Raw genomic sequence first — 20,339 nt, forward strand, 5'->3', positions numbered from 1 at the left:
ACTGAAACCTGGTTCAAGGCTCCTGAGAGCACCCGGCACTATTAGGTTTTACCTCATATCATGCGTTCCGCCCCAAAACCCGGACCACTCCACAAAAGGAGGGGTGTATCCATATTCATAAAGGATACTCACACCTCCAGGTGGGTGGCTACGCATGAAGCATCGGAAACCATCCAGGTGCAACTAACAATAGGCAAAACTGCTCTACAAATTGTAGCATGCTAAAGGCCACCCTCTCAAACTCAGGAACCCCACACAGCCTTCCTGAAGACCCTGGAGGGTATAAATGTATCTCCAAACACCATCATATTGGGTGACTTCAACTACCCGAATATAGACTGGGAACATTACTCAAGCCCTAACTTTCTAGCCCAACGGTTCCTGGAGTTCATAAATTCAAATGCCATGGAACAGCTAGTCACTGTTCCCACGAGAGGAGAAAATATACTAGATCTCATTGTCACAAACATGGGGACAAAATGCTCCACACCGGAAGTATATCCCTCATTGGTGAGATCTGATCATAAACTAATCTCACTGGAAATCCACATCCGCCCCCACCCCAAACAAAAAGACCATAGTGAAGAACTTCTCTAAAGCAAACTTCACACTACTCAAGACTGGTGTGGTATCCTTCAAGGCCCCTGAGTCAGAGGAAACCACAACCCAAGCTGCGGAAGCCCTTACAAATGCCTTCTATGAACACCTCCAGGACTGCATGGATCAGGCAATCCCAAATAAAACCAAGACTCTTTCCACAAAGGGCAAACGTCCAGTCTGGTGGACCCCAGCCATTAACAAACTTTACAATAAGAGGAGAAAGCTATTACATGATAGAACAAAATCCATAAAAGGGAAGTCACCCTGATCATTATTAGTAAAAAATACGAGCACTCATAAAATCAACTAAGGCCAATTTTGAGAGAAAAATTGCCATGGATTCAAAGGACAATCATAAGGCCTTTTTCAGCTATGTTAGGAACCTGGGTGGAAACTCACAGATATGCTCAGAATTAGTCCAAAATGATACAAAAATCACTGAACCCACAGACATTGCCAACATACTGGCAGACAGGTTCAGTGCAAACTTCACCCCTCTCCCCTAAAGGAGAGATAACTATCCCAGCCGAGTGTAGCCTCCCGGACATCTCAAATGCGCAGGTGAAAGCTGCTCTCTCTAAAGCTAAAACACAGCATCAATGGGACCGGATGGTGTCCCCGGCTGTGTGCTACACGAGCTAAATGAGGAATTAAACCCGCACATAAGGCAGCTGTTTAATCTCAGCCTTACCACAGGATACGTGCCCAAGGAGTGGCGTACGGCAACTGTGGTCCCACTCCACAAAGGTGGCCTCTACGGACCCTGGTAATTACCGCCCCATAAGCTTAACAAGTCTAGTCTGCAAAGCTATGGAGAGGATCATAATGGAGCTCATAAACAAAGATATAGGGGACTTGCAGACATTGGACCCGACCCAGTTTGGCTTTGTCAAGGGAAGATCATGCCTTTTGAACTTGGTCGACTTCTTCGAAATAGTCACCAAGGCCATTGATGAGGGAAAGGAAGTCCATACAGCCTACCTTGACCTTGCAAAGGCTTTCGACACAATACCCCACTCGGGTATTGTAGAAAAACTTACCAGCTTAAATGTAAACCCATATGTCACAAGATGGGTTGCAAACTGGCTTAAGGACAGAACCCACAGGGTTAGAGTTGCTGGCGCTGTGTCAGACTCCAAGCCGGTCACAAGTGGTGTCCCACAGGGCTCGGTCCTTGGCCCCCTATTGTTTGGCATCTACTTCTCAGAAGTACAGGCCAACATGGGAGGACTTTGGCTGACAAAGTTTGCAGATGACTGCAAACTGGGGGCCATAGTGGAAAGTGCATCGGACACTGATATCCTTCAGAAGGGACTCACGGAAACAGATAGCTGGTGCCAGAGCCATGGCCTGAAGTTAAATGCCAAAAATGTATAGTTATACCCTTCGGGAAAAACAAGGTAACCCCAAGCTACCATATAGGTGGCAATCCACTAAGCACAGAAGAGGTTATCAGGGACCTGGGGACCCAGGTTGACAGTGGCCTTTCTTTGACACTCACATTGCTAAAGTGGTTAGAAAGACCTTCTACATTGCCCACCTGATCATGAAGGGATTCACATCCAGATCTAGTGAGGTCATTGTTCCCCTGTACTCTTCACTTATCAGACCAATGATCGAGTACAATGCCCCATTCGGGATGTATCTCACCCGACATCTGCAGCAATTGGAGAGACCCCAAAAGTTCCTCACCAAAAGGATAAAGGGACTCCAAAATCTGTCATATGCTGCCAGATTGAAGAAACTCCAGCTCTATTCAGTCGCATACCGTCTGCTCAGAGGTGACATGTGCCTGACATACAAGGCCATGTCCAACCCGGAATTAATGGACATGCTCCACCTCAAAAATCCAAATCCACCAAAACCACTAGAGCAAGCGACTTAAACCTTAGCACGGATATAAATAGGACGTGCTGGAGGGATAGATTTATCACTCAGAGACTCCCTATGCTGTGGAATAAAATCCCGGTCCATGTGAGGCAGAGCACCTCGCTGACTCTGTTCAAGAGAAATCTAGACCTGTGGATGGGAGATCGTAGGTTTACCCCGGGAATCATCTCTGGGTCACTGCTGGACAGAGGCACAACAAACTAATGGGCACAGTATTTTTTCATATAAGGGGTGGCGTAAGCCACAATAATTTGGGCTAGGCTTATAAATGCCTTAGGGCAGATAGCCTAGTATAAACCTATGAACCTATGAACCTATGATGGGCCTGATGAGGGATGAATAAAGGGGCACGATTACCTCTCTTGATCTAGATGTGAATCCTTTCATGATGAGGTGGGCTATGTAGAAGGTCTTTCTAACCACTTTGGCAATGTGGTTGTCAAAGGAGAGATTGCTATCAACTTGGGTCCCCAGATCTCTAATTACTTTCTCTGTACTTAATGGGTTACCACCTATGTGGTAATTTGTGGGCACATTGTTTTTGCCAAAGGGTATGGCTACACACTTTTTGGCATTTAGCTTTAGACCATGGCTCTGGCACCAGTTATCCATCTCTGCGAGACCTTTTTAAAGGATGTTTGTGTCAGCTGGAGAGTCGATTATGGCGCCCAGTTTGCAGTCATCTGCGAACTTGGTGAGCCATAGTCCTCCCACATTGGCCTGTACCTCAGAAAAGTAAATACCGAACAAGAGAGGTCCCAGGACAGAACCTTGTGGGATGCCACTTATGACCGGTTTCGAGTCTGACATGGCTCCAGCAACTCTGACTCTGTGGGTTCTGTCTTTGAGCCAGTTTGTGACCCATCTTGTGACATAGGGGTTTATATTTAGGCTGGATAGCTTATCTATGATGCCCGAGTGGGGTATTGTGTCAAATGCCTTTGCGAGGTCCAGATAGGCTGTGTGGACTACCTTCCCTTCATCTATGGCCTTGGTGACTCTTTCGAAGAAGTCAACCAGGTTCAAAAGGCAGGATCTGCCCTTGACAAAGCCAAATTGGGTAGGATATAGTGTCTGTAGGTCCCCAATGTCTTTGTTTATGTGTTCCATGATGATCCTCTCCATAGCCTTGCAGACTAGGCTAGTCAGGCTTATGGGGCGATAGTTTCCAGGGTCCGCAGAGGTGCCACCTTTGTGGAGTGGGACCACTGTTGCTGTACGCCATTCTTTGGGCACATATCTTGTAGTGAGGCTGAGATTGTACAGCAGTTTTACTTGAGGGATTAATTCTTCTTGGAGTTCATGTAGGACGCAACCCGGGATGCCATCTGGTCCCATGGAAGCAGTGTTTTTTGCTTTGGAGAGGGCAGCCTTCACCTGAGCGTCAGAGATGTTTGGGAGGCTGCACTCCACTGGGATAGATACTTGCTCTTTTGGGGGGGAGGGGGGGGAAAGTTTGCACTGAACCTGTCTGCCTAGAATCAACTCAGAACAAGTCTGGGAGTTGCATCCCAGGTTCCTAACATAACTGAAAAAAGCCTTATGATTGTCTTTAGTGTCCTGTGCAATTTTTCTCTCAAAGCTGGCCTTGGAGGATTTTATGAGGGATCGTAATTTTTTGCTAGTACTGATCAGAGATGCCTTCCCTTTTAGGGATTTTGCTCTATCATGCAGTAGATTCCTATTTCTGCTGTACAGTTTATTTATGGCAGGGGTCCACCAGACTGGACACCTGCCTTTGGATGATTGGATCTTGATTTTGTTTGGGATAGCATGATCCATGCATTCCTGGAGATGTCCGTAGAATGCGTTTATATAGGATTGTGCAGTTTGGGCCATAGTTTGCACTGGCCCTGGGGCCTTGAATGATTCCACTTCGTTTTTGAGAAGTGTGAAGTTCGCTTTTGAGAAATTTTTCACTGTGGTTTTCTGGGCTGGGGGTGGGGTCAGGATGTGGATATCCAGTGAAATTAATTTATGGTCTGATCTTACCAATGAGGGATATACTTCTGGTATGGAGCATAGAGTCCCCATATTGGTAATGATTAGGTCTAGTATGTTTTCCCCTCTTGTGGGAGTGGTGACTAGATGTTCCATAGCATTTGAGTTTATAAATTCCAGGAACCTTTGGGCTAAGGTGCTGGGGCTTGAGTAATGCTCCCAGTCTATGTTTGGGTAGTTGAAGTCGCCCAATATAATGGTGTTCGGAGAGATCTTCATGTTCTCCAATGTTTTCAGGAAAGCAGAGTGGGATTCCTGACTTTGAGAGGGTGGTCTGTAGGATGCTATAAACTGAAAAGCAGTCTTGCCCACTGTCAGTTGCACATGGAATGGTCTCCGATACTTTGTGCAATGCCACTAACCTGGAGGTGTGGATATCCTTGATAAATATGGAAACTCCCCCTCCTTTTATGGTTTGGTCTGGGTTTTGGGGCCGAAAAGCATGATATGATGTATAACCTGGTAGTGCTGGGGTGCTCTCTGGAGCCTTGAACCAGGTTTCTGTCACTGCACAGATATCGATGTTCTCCATACTGAGGAGAGCTTTGAGTGCATGCATCTTGAGGTTAAGACTTCTGGCGTTTAGCAGCATTACCCTTAGTTTCTTGTTCCTTGTGCTGTCTATGGAGGTGGGTTTGACTTTTGAGCCTTGCCTAAAAAAGGCACTATGGGGTGGCAAGAGCCTTTGCCAATATCTGAAAGCCCAGGGATGACAGGTGCAAGCCGCCTAGCGGCAACGTGGCTTGTCGAGCATGTCATCCCAGGCTGACAGACACTTGATCCCCTTTGAATGACACCAAAATTTTAGCCAATTGTTAAAATCAATCATTTTGTCTTTATACTGTGGCATCATTCTAGGTGAGGGTAAGATGCTGCTCAAGGTCAGGGTCATACCGGCCTGGGCTACATGATCAGAGAGCTCCTCTATGTCTCTTTTCATGTAGTCAAGGGAGTATCTCAGGTCATTCACGCCAGCATGTACAATGACTAAGTCATATTTGTATTTGCTTTGGAGTGACCTGAGTGCTTGCGTTATGTGGCGGATCCTAGCGCCCGACAGGCAGCTCACTGTGACCTTCTCTTTATTCAGCCTGGTGAGCGGGACATCAGTGTGTCTGACAATAGAGTCACCTATTACAAGAGTATCAGGTGTGTTATTCAGCCTTAAGGTCTGTGACTGCTTGGCACACTGACTTTGTGTGCTATGTGTTGTACGTGTTTTGTTTTGGGGTAGCGTTTGCTTGGATGTCTGCTTTGGAGGTCTCTGTTGCTTAGGTAGATTTTTATTTAGAGCCTCCGAGTATGTTTTTGTGTTTTTATGTGTTTGGTTCGCTGTTGTGGTGGGACTATGTGATACTGGAATTGTGTTGTGTGAGGTAACCTTCTCCCCCTGACTGGTTACACCAGTTTTGAGATGAGAGAGCTCAGCCTCCAGTTTGGCTATATTGTTGCATCTCTCACATATATTTGAACCTGTTTGGAGGAGCAGAGGGTTGTCCGTGTACATGAGACAGTTGTAACATTGCCTCAAAATTCCCATATTCACCAGCTCGACTGGAGAGGAAACCATTGACTGACCTTTGGACATGCTAGAGTAATATAGGGAACTGAATTAAAACAGACCAATAGGGGACAAGGTAATCGTAGAGAGTATAAGAGTAAGTAGTGCTTATGGTGTCTTTTGGCTTTTCCTGGTTAGGGGTCGCCACAGCGGGATTCTGGTCCGCTAATGATTGGCAGTTGATTTTTACGTACCGGCTTGCCAGGCCTGACGCACAACCTTAAATGAAGGTACACCCATTCAAGCATGTCTCCACGCAGAAGACGCTCTAGCCGAGAATCAACCCAGACAGCGTCTTACTGTGAGACGACAACGCTACCGCAGCACCATATGGATATATATATATATATATATATATATATATATATATATATATATATATATATATATCGTTCCCCTTCAGAAGCCTGAATGTTCATAAGCTCGAAATTCATAAGCCTGAGACCAAAAGCCTGAAAACTCAAAAGCCTGAAACTCAAAAGCCTGAAAACACAAAATACACATACTGACTTTAATGTGGCTTTGCTATTCTTAGCCTTGTGGTGTAAGGTTACGAGTTGGGTTCAGGTAAGTGTGCGATTGTTTTTATGTTAGGGTTAGGGGCGGTTTAAGTGAGTTAGGGTTAGGGCACGGGTTAGCTGAGTGCACGATAGTGACAGACCATAGGGTTAGGGTTTGGGTTAAGGTAAGTGGGTAGATAGTAGTGTATTTGCACTGGCATATTAGCATTATTTGTGTTTTCAGGCTTTTGAGTTTCAGGCTTTTGAGTTTTCAGGCTTTTGGTTTCAGGCTTATGAATTTCGAGCTTATGATCATTCAGGCTTCTGAAGGGAACCATATATATATATATATATATATATATATATATATATATATATATATATATATATATATATATATACACACACACAGATATATATCTATAGAAATGATGCAGCACATAAAAATGACATATATGACCACAGGCACTGCCAATGGGGGTGAGGGGGCTCAATCAGCATACGTGTTACACATACCAATATCCCCCCCCAAGCCAAACAGGTGAAACATACAAACACACAAAAAAAGTAAACAAACCAATGCTTCCCAAACTATAGGCAGGATACTACCAGTGGGAGAAACATTTTCGAACCACTAAGTCTAATCTAGAAACAAAGACAGGAAAGCCCCTTGCGGGACAACCCAAAAATTGATGGGTATCTGGGTTTCTTCCATTACACTGATGCACATGGCAGGGCACATATGTTCTCAGACTACAAGGTTGGGAAAGCCTGATGAGCCATGGGTCAAGATAACATACATGATGGATCCCGAGAAGTGGAGAGTGGGCAGTGTGTAGTGGTGTGGTTATACCCGACTTGCACCCAGAGAAAGGATGATTGCTGAGGAGGAGGAGAGGGGTCGGGAATGATGGGTATGAAATTATGGGTTGAGGCATGCCAGTGTTGGATGGAGTGGTTCTAATGGGACCGCCTTGTGGATGTAAGGTATAGTGTGTATTGGGCAGAGCATTCGCCTAACGAGCAGGCATTCTCGGTTCGAGTCTGACTGCAGCACAGTCTATTTTACATGGCAAAGCACGTTACAACCAATAGTTTTGTTGAAAAACCCACTAAATAACATATATTTATGAACTGGAGTACTGCAAGAAATGCACATGTGAAGTGCCAGCATCAGAATGAATAAGGCACTAGTAAGCAGGTTTAAGCACAAATAAGCAATAGTAAGCATATGTAAGCACTAGTAAGCTGGCTTAAGCCCATTTACACAGAGGTAAGCATTGCCTACACTGGTTAAATAAATCTGAAGCTAACTCCCTGTAAGCAGATGTAACGGCAGGTTAGCAGTGCTTACTTCTGCACAAACCCACTAACAACTGCTTAAAGGTGCCTTAACTATTCTGTATCCAATGGCCCTTCTTCTGCCCAGCAACAAAATAAACAGCCTCTGCTAGGCTCAAGCACAGGACCCCACACACCATAGCCAAAGTGATTTACCACTAAGCCATGTTAGATATACATAACCCTGATGTATTCAAAACATATCAACCAGCCAGTCAGTCAACAGTACAGAGAATGTATTTCAACATGTATGTGTGAGTAAATATATTAATATCTAAACAGATACAACATATCAATAGATGTAGATCTCTCTCTCTCTCTCTATATATATATATATATATATATATATATACATATAAAATATATATATATATATATATATATATATATATATATATATGTGTGTATATAGCCACACATCTGTAGATAGCAATGGCAGATTAACAAATATGTCCACATGCACCGTTAATGGGGTTGAGATGCCCCAAACAATATACGTCATGTGCAAATAGGCATACCCCCCCATCACAGACAAACACGTCTGCCCTGCAATACACTAAAGTGTTACAGATCCCATAAGCAGGACCTGACATCATGTGCACAACATGTAAACAGTACTACAACCCACCTGTATGATGTCAGGCTGGTATTGGTAACCTATCATGCAGTATAGTGTGGCTCCCATAGGAAATGTAAAATATGAAAGCTATCAGCATCTCCAGGATACATATACACAGACACATATATACGCAGATACAGATACATACATATATATATATATATATATATATATATATATATATATATATATATATATATATAGATATATATATATATATATATATATATATATATAGATATATAGATATATATATATATTTATGCATGTGACTACACAGACACACGCAGAGATAGGTACAGTAAGTTACATATGTAGAAGATGCACACAATATGGAACAGCCACTATGCCTACAGTTCACACCTGAACAACTGGACAATGTATGAGCCACCCATACAAATACAATTGTCGCCTGCAACATATACCCACAGAGAGGTCATAGGAAAAACACCACACACAGGTTTGCAAAAATGGAAAACCTTTAGTTGTGTACTATTACAGTTCTATATGCCATGTCATATAGCTGTGCAGACACTGACATCCATATAAACAGAGTAATGCAACTGTGAAACAGTTATACTAATACAGTAGTCTTGAAAGGTTCACAACTGTTGCTGTCCAGGCCAATGCCTTCATATTGTACAATAGTAAAGACAGACTGGGCCACAGGATACCAAACAATCAACAGTATGTAAAACTGGTGTATAGTTCAACAGCCTCCATCTACACTTTGTAAAAAATCACTAGGTGTTGAAGACTTCAGTTGACCAAATGGGATGTCACTGTTACGTAACAAGACATAACTGACACCATCACAAGCACACTGACAAACAGAACAGTCTTGTATGGCAGGAGTCAATAGGCCTGCATTAACCCAATATATGTGAGTAATATAAATATACGTGAAGTATACTGTACTGTACATCCAGGTACTTTAAGGCAGCTCACCCCTCATACCCCCACATTTTGTAACAGCCTAGGTCAGTTATGGTGCACCCCCCCTAGACTCAATACTACAGGCCCATATACCACTGTTATATACACTGGCCTCTGGAGTGCATAAGGGCACACATGTATTGTTTTGGTGTAGCCCACACATATATGGCCCCAGCACCACTGTATATGTGGGGGATACAACAGCAGTGGACTGATGGCAGCAATGGTAGTGTGATATACTCACAGCCCACTACAGAACAACCCCTAACAGCATGACATATGTGCAAAGCTTGGTATGTAGGTGGAGGACAGAGGCTGGAACACAGGCACATATGTGGGAAACTGTTGCCATACACTAAGCAAGTTGCTGGTGTTACATAATAGTCTGCAACATACTCTTTGACAGGGAATTGAGGTTAGAAACATAAATGGCTGTAGCCATGTACTAATAGCACTCAACACACACACTGCCAGTGATACATTTGACACAGGACCTGTGTAGTGGACAGACAAAACATGATGGGCACACCTCTGGCCACCAACAGGATATTCCCACAGTTGAGAGCTATGTATACAAATTACATTCCAAGGTAAACTAGTATGTACACACACACACACACACACACACACACACACACACACACACACACACACACACTCACACACACTGTAACACCAGTACTATACAAAGAATAACACAATTCTACTAACACTCTGTCTGTATTTCTGGACCCTCCTACAAATATGTAGCTGGCCTAAGTGTGCTGGTTCCTCTGGAAGAAGTACTGCTACCTGCTGTCTGTAACAATGATGCCCACACACAGGAAGGATGTCCATCACACAGGACATGGTAATCGGAAGTACTACACAGCAAGCTGCATGCAGTTAGCAAGTGTAGGTCACTGATTGGTGCAGAAGCCATCACCTGATCAAGTGCATTACCTACTAAAGCCAGGCTGCAATCTACTACAAACAGATCAATCCATTCACAGGAGAGAGAAACCAAGCAAGTTAAAACAAAAGCGGGAAAAAAGAAAAATCACAGAAAAATTACAGCTGAAAACGCAGCCATCTATGCAGATGCCAGCCATTAATACATCATTCCCACAACAGGTATGTGAAGTATATGTACATGTATTATAATGTAGTACCCGGTCCATTGTAATGTGATAGATGATGTGGAATGAGTTATTTGTGCCAGCAGGTGTTGTTGTGATGGTGATCAGCTGAACAACTGCTATGGACAATAGTGTTTGTCCCTGTGAGTAGAGGGCCATAGCTGTTAACTGTGCAGGTCAGCAATGACAGACAGGATGTAAGCTATCATAGTGTGTGTTGTTTAATGGGGATTATGCATATGACATGGCCAATAGCCAGTGGTGGAAGTAATGCCAGTATGATGGACATGTGGGAGCCATGGACCACCACTGGCAGGATACCCAGGTGAATCTGTAATGTAGCACGTCGGAATGCCATAGGTGGGTAATAGGGTTACCTACAAACAGGTCCCACATATACCCCATTAATGCCAGACCATGTCCATATGTGGCACCTGTCTGTGTTGTAGCAAGGCAGAACAGTGCAGCTGTGCAGAAACGTGTTGTGAGATTGTGGAGCTGATGTCTGAATGTACTCCACATATAAGTATGCATATGTGTACATATGTCACAGATATAATATATAAGGATGAATGTATATCAGCATGTATGTACAGAAATATACATATACCCATGTGCAGACATATATATGTGCACATATATATATGAATTCACATTTATCTACACATATATAGATATATACCTATATGCAAATGTCTACATCTGAACAAACACCCACACAAACAGATATGTATGGAAAGACATGTCCCCTATATCACTACCAGAATGATGTGTGCTATGTGCAAGGTAGCAGCACACATAGCAATACACACAGATATCTACATCTGGCAGTGTGTGCACCATGGGCGGGTATGTCACATGTTAGTCCTGTCCTAGCACCACAATGCCCCTGCCTGTGAAGTATGCAATGGGAATATGGGGAAGTATGGCAGATACACACATGGAGATGGTTAGAATTGGTAGATATAGAGGACAGTCTACAGGGGTGGTATGTGACACATGTGGTGGGTAAACACCGTGGATGGTGTGTGTGTTCAGAGATGTGGATGCCCCATGGCCCCAAATATGGGCACAATGGGAACAAGGCTCCCACCAATTGCCACTCACAACAGCAGTTCACGTCCTGAAGGTGCCAGGTCTGGTGGATGAGCAGGAGGAGCATGTTGGCCATGTGAATGTGTACTGGGTGCCTCAGACTGATGTAGCAAATCCCTCATGTGTTTGTGGAGCCTGGTATGGAACAGACCATAGACCTGAGCTCAGGGGACAGGAACATATTGGTGTGTGCCATGAGGGGGGCCAACATCCCCTGAGTGGTTCCACCTGATGGTATTGCTGTACCAGTACATGAGCGGGCCCCAGGTTGGCACACACATGTGGTGTGGCCAGGTATCCTGGTCAGATGGATGTAGAGAACTGGATCAGCTGGCCAATGGAACATATACATGTTATTGTGTCACTGTCATAGTACATATGTTGGTAGTAATATTCTACACAATCCCTATACATGTCCAGCAGCATGCATAGAACCCCCAATAACACAGACTGTCAGATGTGCAGCAATCTCAGAGCAGCCATACCACTGGCATATATGTAACTATAGTGGCCCTGACAATGGCATGCAAGTGAATAGTCTGTAACAGGCCAGCAATGTTAGTGTCCACACAGGGTACATGGCTAAAATCACATAGCAGAAGGTGTGGTACAATAAACAATCTGTCCAAATGGTAGTTAAGCTTTAGCCATACCTATTGAGTTGAGTGTATAGTTTGTTGAAGCTGATATGGTGGGGGGGGTGACAGAGATGTGTATTATGAACTGTGGTAGCCTTGCCATATGAGTCACTCAGGCCTATTTCCATCTTCATGTTTTCCAGGCAAGATGGCACGTCAGGTTGCCCGTGTTTTCAGTGGATGAGAATGAGGTCATTATCAACCACCTGGTTCACCACTACCAGGTCCTCTTTGACAGGACAGCACATGACCAGCAGGAGAAGACCGCCCTGTGGAACGATCTAGTCTACAGGGTCAATGTGTGCCAATGACATTGCACCTCCACTCCACCCACTTATGTAGGTCCCTTTGGGGTAACAGCAAGGCAGCAGCCTGTAGCTGGTGAGTATGTCTTATGTAGATGCATGCCAACACACCAGACATGTAATGGTGATGTTATATCCCATGCACACATCTAACACACCTACCCTGAATGCATGCTGCACATGTGCATGTATTGTTGCTGTGAAATGCATGGTCTCACAGGGACGAACATGATGGGGTATTAAAAGGGTATGTCACACACCTGCATGACAACTACCATCCTGTCATTGCAGAATGTGTCCACGGGGGTAACATACTGTTGGTAGACATGGCCTGCAGTAATGGCATGTTCTGAACAACACCCATATACAGTGCAACATCAGTGTACATACCTGTAGGGCAATGCCAACTGCTGCTGAGATACACTATGGCAAACGGCATTACAGTAGTCCACATTACCAGCTGGGTCTAAGCTGCAACATGTGGTGTTCAGTGTATGGGACACTGCAAGCTGACACATATGTGTAGGGCTTACCTGTCATGCACCTGCATACATGCTGAGGGAGGGGTTTCAGCATGAAACACCAGTGCACTGCAGCAGGGATCCTAAGGATGGTAGGAATGGCTCTATCTGCATATAGTCAGGTCCAGGATCTGTGGCAGCCGTAACCCTACACACACTGCAATAGTGATGGCATTGTGTGAACACCATGGGATGTGCACATGAGTAGACCTTGCAATCATACAGAATAGGGGGACATGTGTAGTGTAGGCTGAACATACACTGGCAATTGCAGAAGGCCCACGCTGGTATACCCCTGCCATGAGCAGTGACTGCTGTAGTACACACAACAAGAGTTGTGATAAACAGTCATAATAAGGGTGTGCACACATATCCCCACATGGTGTGTATGCATTGTGGTCAGCAGCCACACACCTAACACAATCTGTAGACACTGCATGTGAAAGTGCAGGACATATGTTACATACCGGGCTTGTGTACAGCTAAGATATGCAGTGCTGTGGTCCCATGGCAGATCACAGATGTGTGTGTAAAAGCAATAAAGGTGTGTACACCCCTTATAGCCATGGTATGCTCTGATGGTTGTCAGTGTAGGTATTTCTGCAGTAGCCATACATGGTCTGTTGTTGTTGACAGCTGTAAATCAGGCATCAGGCATTTACCAATGACAACAGTCCACATATCATCCCAGGTATGTGATGCTGAAACACATAGGGGCTGTGAGAGGTACAGCTGGCATGACTGACACAGTACTATACATTCTGCATTTGGTTGGATACCTGTGAGTTATGGTGCACAGTACATGGCAGGGTGCAGAACAGGTGCACAGCAATAATGTGTACATGGGTGCAGTGGTATCCAGGGGAAGTGGCATCACCTAATCACAAATGCATCATACACATGTAGCTAGCTAGCATGGTGTGAGTATAGCTGAACTGCATGCTGTTCTGTACCATATGTTCTGCATGTTGGCAGATGGGTAATTGGAGGACTGTGTGTACGATCATTGTGCAACCTCACCTGTATGCATATGTGTGCATCCTGGTGGTTAGTTAGTTTGCCTGCAAGGTCACTCTGGTGAAGTGGTGAGAGGTAGGTGCATGTATGATGCATGTGTGCATGTGTGTGTTTGTGTGTGTGGCCATGTATGCACATGTGCGATTGTGGGGTGTTCATACGACTGCACCCCTCCTTTGCGACTGTGCAGTACATGGACATGGAGTGTCACATTGCACACTAGGAATACCTGTCATGTACTCACAGGACAGCAAATAGTATAACGTGGCCTGTAGCATGGATCAGGCAATAAGAGGGAAGGTAGACATCAGGTACACACTTAATATCACTGTCAGTGGAGAGGTCACCTACAGCCCACATATGCAGCTCTAAAGATGCATTGGGGAACTAATAGTCAACACCAGGGAGTGTATCCATATATTACAGCTGACACATGATGGGCTGACGGAGCAGCATATCCAGGATGTACTGAGCATTACATACACATGACACATCAGTGGGAGCTATTATGGGTACAACATAGTAGCCCACACATATAGGGGCCAAGCACATCATTCCAGCCAGCATTGAGGCCATGTTACTCCACTACACACAGGTGAGGCAGGTAATCTAGCAACAGGCCTTGTGTTGTGCCTGCTTGTGTGGGCATTTAGAGGACTGTGATTTTAATGAGTGGTATCAATGTGTGTATGTTAACAAATATGATGCAGGATGGGGTAACACATGGACATATACGTGGGACTGTCTGTAAAGCCATGGACAGGTAGGTATTACGGAGATGTGTGTGTGTGTGTGTGTGTGTGTGTGTGTGTGTGTGTGTGTGTGTGTGTGTGTGTGTGGGGGTGTGTGTGCGTGTGTATACTGTTAAGCAGTGCTGTACAGGTTTTAAAGTGCAGTTATTTTTTCCCCCACAGGTGGCAATGTGGGGCAGGGTCCCTCCTGCATTCAATCTGACGTAGATGTCCATACAGGCACCGATGATGATGACGATGATGATAATGTTGACACACAGATGGGATTGTCAGTGGCCGACACTGCGCCAACATGTGACATCCCCCTTTTAGCCACCCCACTCCCGCACACAGTTACAGTGCCTATACACAACCCATCACCAGTGGCCATAGCAGAGGGACAGCTGGTGTTCAGTGGCAGTGCACAGGAAAGTGTGGTAACCATGCCTGCTGTGTCCAGTTGCAGCAGGCATAGCCAGATGTCCGGCAGGCTGCCACATAGGCAGATGTCCCAGGGAGCTCATGGTAAGGCCACTGGACATCATACCCCTGGCATAGGCAATATAGCTGCAACCAGCAGAAGCATGTTCCAGGCTGTAATGGTGGTGCAGGCATGTTTTGAGCATTACACCAGACAGGGCCTTATGCTGCAGAGTGCTATACTCGCATCTGTAAGCGACGACCTCTGTAAAGTGTCGAGTGCCACCTGTGCTTCTACTGAGCAAGTGGATAGATGGCATGATGAGATGATGGCCCTCATTTGTGGTGGTGTGTCCCTGCTTCAACATGTGGTAGGGATGTGGCAACGCCCGTGTGGACGTGGGTCAGCAACACCAACATCTGGCACTCAACGTGGGTGTGCTAGGACACCAAGGGGCTCCTGTAGTGGCAGTAGCAGCCCAGCAGTGCGGGGGGGGTGAGCTGTCCACACCCCACCACAGCAGGCCATGAGCACATGGTCCTGGCAAGTCCCAGGAGGTATGTGGTACCAGCGGACAAATGTCATCAGCAGGTGAGAGTAGCACTTCAACGCCTGTTCCTGCATGTGCCCGCGGAACCCGTGGCAGCCACAGTCCATGTGCCCATGGCCAGAGGCAGTGAACTGCACACCCTGCCAGGTATGGTCTGCAGCTGTTCATAAACACCTGTGTAGGGCAGCCACAAGGCAGAAATGTGTGCATGCATACCCACACACTATGCAAACACACCAAGGGCAACCTCATACATACACACACCACATCACCTCAGCCAGTTCCCCAGAGTACACCCCTCACCCACACACATGGTGTCATATGTATGGCCCACTCTTGGCCTCTGGTAGACCAACACCACACCATGTGCATATGATGATACCTGTGCCCTATCCCTGTCATCCATACCATCAATGCAGGAAAAGGCTAATATGGTTCTGATGCACATGGTGACTGTACACCAGTGTTCCACAGTCCTGCAGTGTAACATGTTGTAGGGTGTAGAGTGTGAGGCATATTTGGCAGGTATTGTAGCTGCCCATCAACGATGCCTTCTAGCTGTTAGTAACACTGCTTGGTAGACCCTTCTCTAAACTGATGTGCAATTGTGTTGTAGGTGTACATGGGTCAGCATGAGGATGCTCTGTGCATATGATGATACCTGTGTCCCATCCCTGTCATCCATGCCATTGATACAGGGACAGGCTGATATGGTCCTGATGCAAATGATGACTGTACACCAGTGTACCACAGTCCTGGTTGTGGTCTCTAAACTGATATTCAATTGTGTTGCAGGTGTACATGTGTCAGCACAAGGATGGTCTGCAGTCATATTGCACAATGGGGTATGTCACTGTGCTGACACCATGGCAGTGACATATCTGGGGTACAGTCGAACACATTTCACAGGTTACTATACCGGGTATTGCCTGTGCCACATGGACAGGTGGCCCACTGAAACATGTATACCCTGCAACCTGATGTAGACCCATCCACATACATGCACACTGTTACTTGCCAACACTGGGGCTAGACCTCTACCTAGCAATGTTGTGATACTGATGTGTGTGGCTTACATTGCACAAACACTGCCTTATCCAATCTGTATCAAACAGACCTTATTCTGCCCAGCAACAAAAATGAGCAGCCCTTGCAGGTCATGAACTTAGGTCCCTCTACACTGAAGGCACAACACATGACCACTACACCATGACCACTGTGAAGACAGCTGTTGTGTTACCGATATAGCTGTTATTATCCAAATTGAGTGGTATTGAACACTTGCCTTTACGTTCTAGATTGTGTAGTCCTTGTCATTAATATAACTGTTGCATCACATATGTTGTTTTATCATAATGTACACATAGCAGACACATACGGTGGGATACATTTGGGAGGGTATACACAACCATGGCATATTCATGACAGGTATATGGTTGTATACATATAGGTGTATAGATGTCTTCATGTACATACACAGGTAAACACATACATATGTCTGTATACACATCTGTATAGTGCTACATATACATATGGCTATGTGTACACCTCTTCGCATGTACATATGTATACATATCTATACATATATGTATCTACATATGTGTATATATAGATATATGTATTTGTACTTATAGATATATGTGTATATAGCTATATATGGATGCACATCCTATGTGTACAGATATGCCTAGTTATGTTGGCATATATATATAGATATCTATAACTATGTGTGCATACATATCTATACTGATATACCTACTACTGTCGATATATCTGTAGATATCCATACGTATATGTGCATATGCATCACTATCTGTATATGTGTAGACATATATTGCTCTGTCTTCTTCTTCTTCTTTCGGCTTTATCCCGGTTAGGGGTCGCCACAGCGGATCACATGTCCGCACATTGAATGGCAGTGGAGTTTTACGGTGTCGAGTTGCCAGCCCGGCGCCCAACCTTCCACAGAAGGCACACTCACACGCACACCTAGGGCCAATTTAGAGTGTCCAATCCACCTGCAGCATGTCTTTGGGATGTGGGAGGAAACCGGAGCACCCGGAGGAAACCCACGCAACCACAGGGAGGACATGCAGACTCCGCACAGAAGGCACCCCAGCCGAGTATCGAACCGGAGAACCTCTTGCTGTGAGGCGGCAATGCTAACCACTGCACCACCGTGGCCGCCCTAGACATATATTGCTCTGTATATATATATATATATATATATATATATATATATATATATATATATATATATATATATATATATATATGGATTTGTATATGTATATCTATGTACATATACATACCTATATATATATATATATATATATATATATATATATATATATATATATATATATATATATATATATATATATATATATATGTCTGGATGAGTATATGTACAGATATTCTCACCATATGTCCTGGACATGAAGTGTAGCCCTACTCCAGCCCCTATAGTCCCAATATCATAGTGCAAGTGGATGTCAGATATGTATAACAGATATATTGGTAGACTATTGCTACTGTAATTGGGATTGTCTTCACAGACATGGTGTGTGTGGGAGGTCACATCTGCTTTCCACATGTGTGCCATTGGCTACTGACAGAGATCCTAAGGATATCTTAGTAAAGTACCACTGCTTGAACATAATGCCCACATGGACTGCAGCACAGATATTGGCCAATATATGTGGACATTTTGAAACACTCTTTACAGTCCAGAGGTATACACAGAACCCCTTAGTGCTAAACATGTGCACCACGCATGACAATATGGATGTTAAATGCCATGTAGATGGGTATAACACATAATGACTGGTATACATATGCCACCATAGGTTATGCATTCACACACCCCTGTCTGGCCTGACACATAATAACCACTGGTACAGGGGTGCCATGGCCACATACTACCCACTAGATATTGACATACATCTGTACAACATCCCACTGCTCTGTCTGACATACATGACTATTAGATTCATAACCCAGAGGCTCCCTTTGCTCTGGAATAGAATTCCAATTCATGTTAGGCAGAGCACCTCATTGAATCTCTTCAAGAAGAATCTTGATGAGTGGATGGGGGATCATAGGTTTGTTCCGGGGATTACTTCCGTGTCACTATTGGACAGAGGCACAGTAAACTAAACCATAAAAAGGGCACAGTATACTCAAATCAAGGGGTGGCATAAGCCAAACAAAATCAGGCTAGGCTTATAATTGCCCCAGGGTAGATAGCCTAGTATGAACCTATGAACCTATGAAGGGAGACCCAGCAGCAGTGCATCCAGCAAGTATCTGCACATGACATCTCACTGGATAAGTACACTAAGCTGCTAGACATGTAAGAATGCACTGTGCATGTTACAAGCAGACTGGCTCAACACCGGCCTTCATCTCCTATGGGGGAATGCACATGTATCTGCATATATAGCAGGGTCTGCAGGCATGTCACAGCACAGGGTAGGATACACCTGTGTAAAGGTGCATAACCACATCCAATGTGAGCACAGCCACAGCCACAAATGATAATCTAGCATAAAAGTACAGTATATGGTGTATCTGTTCAACACCATCCTCATATGTGCCACTCACAGACTAACCCTACATATACTGGGCTTCTACACGGTGTGGTCTGCTGGCTGTGAAACCAATATTAAAGGGAAGGAGAATTAAACGTTGATTTATCATTTGTAGTTAGAATGTATGCATATGCATGTCATGTAGGGCTACGTTTTATAAATTGTTAGAAATCGTAAGAATTTAGGATGTTTTTAGGATGATGTTTAGGTGCAATATCTTACATCATGTCATACAAGATGTTATCAGCAGTTTTTTTTGTTGACTACTTTCTTATAGGTTGATACCATGTTGTTTAAACAACTGCCTCTTTATTTTTTAATTGATTTTTTATATTGTTTTAAAAATGGAGGGAAATGTGTGGAATATGATTGGACTATTTGAATGTCTCTGGTATATATATATATATATATATATATATATATATATATATATATATATATATATATATATATATATATATATATATATATATCATGGTAACATGTTTGTTTTTATGCGTCTGATGAAGTAACTTTTGTTATCAAAGAGCTTACGCTGATTAAACGTTTGCTATTCAGAGTGGAACTGTCTGTTTGATATCATTTGATACAGTTGCCTTTTGGACTGTTACTTCAACATATTAACAATACACACACTGTTGACATTCACCATAGTTACACAGACCTCATTAATGTACAAATGACCACAGAATGTCCTGGTAATGTCATCAAATATTACCCGTACTGTACATAACATGCATAGCATTCTGATATCTCACTGGCTTGGTATCAGATATGATGACACTAATGATTATGTACAGCACATATGCACCTGTTAATGCATGACATATGTACAAAGATTGACAGAGTTGTGGCCGGAAGCACATACACAGGGCCAATATCGACATGTTGCTATGTTAACC

This window comes from Protopterus annectens, chromosome 4.part0 (genome assembly GCF_019279795.1).
Source record: "Protopterus annectens isolate FY-2018-M chromosome 4.part0, PAN1.0, whole genome shotgun sequence".
Lineage (NCBI taxonomy): Eukaryota > Metazoa > Chordata > Ceratodontiformes > Protopteridae > Protopterus > Protopterus annectens.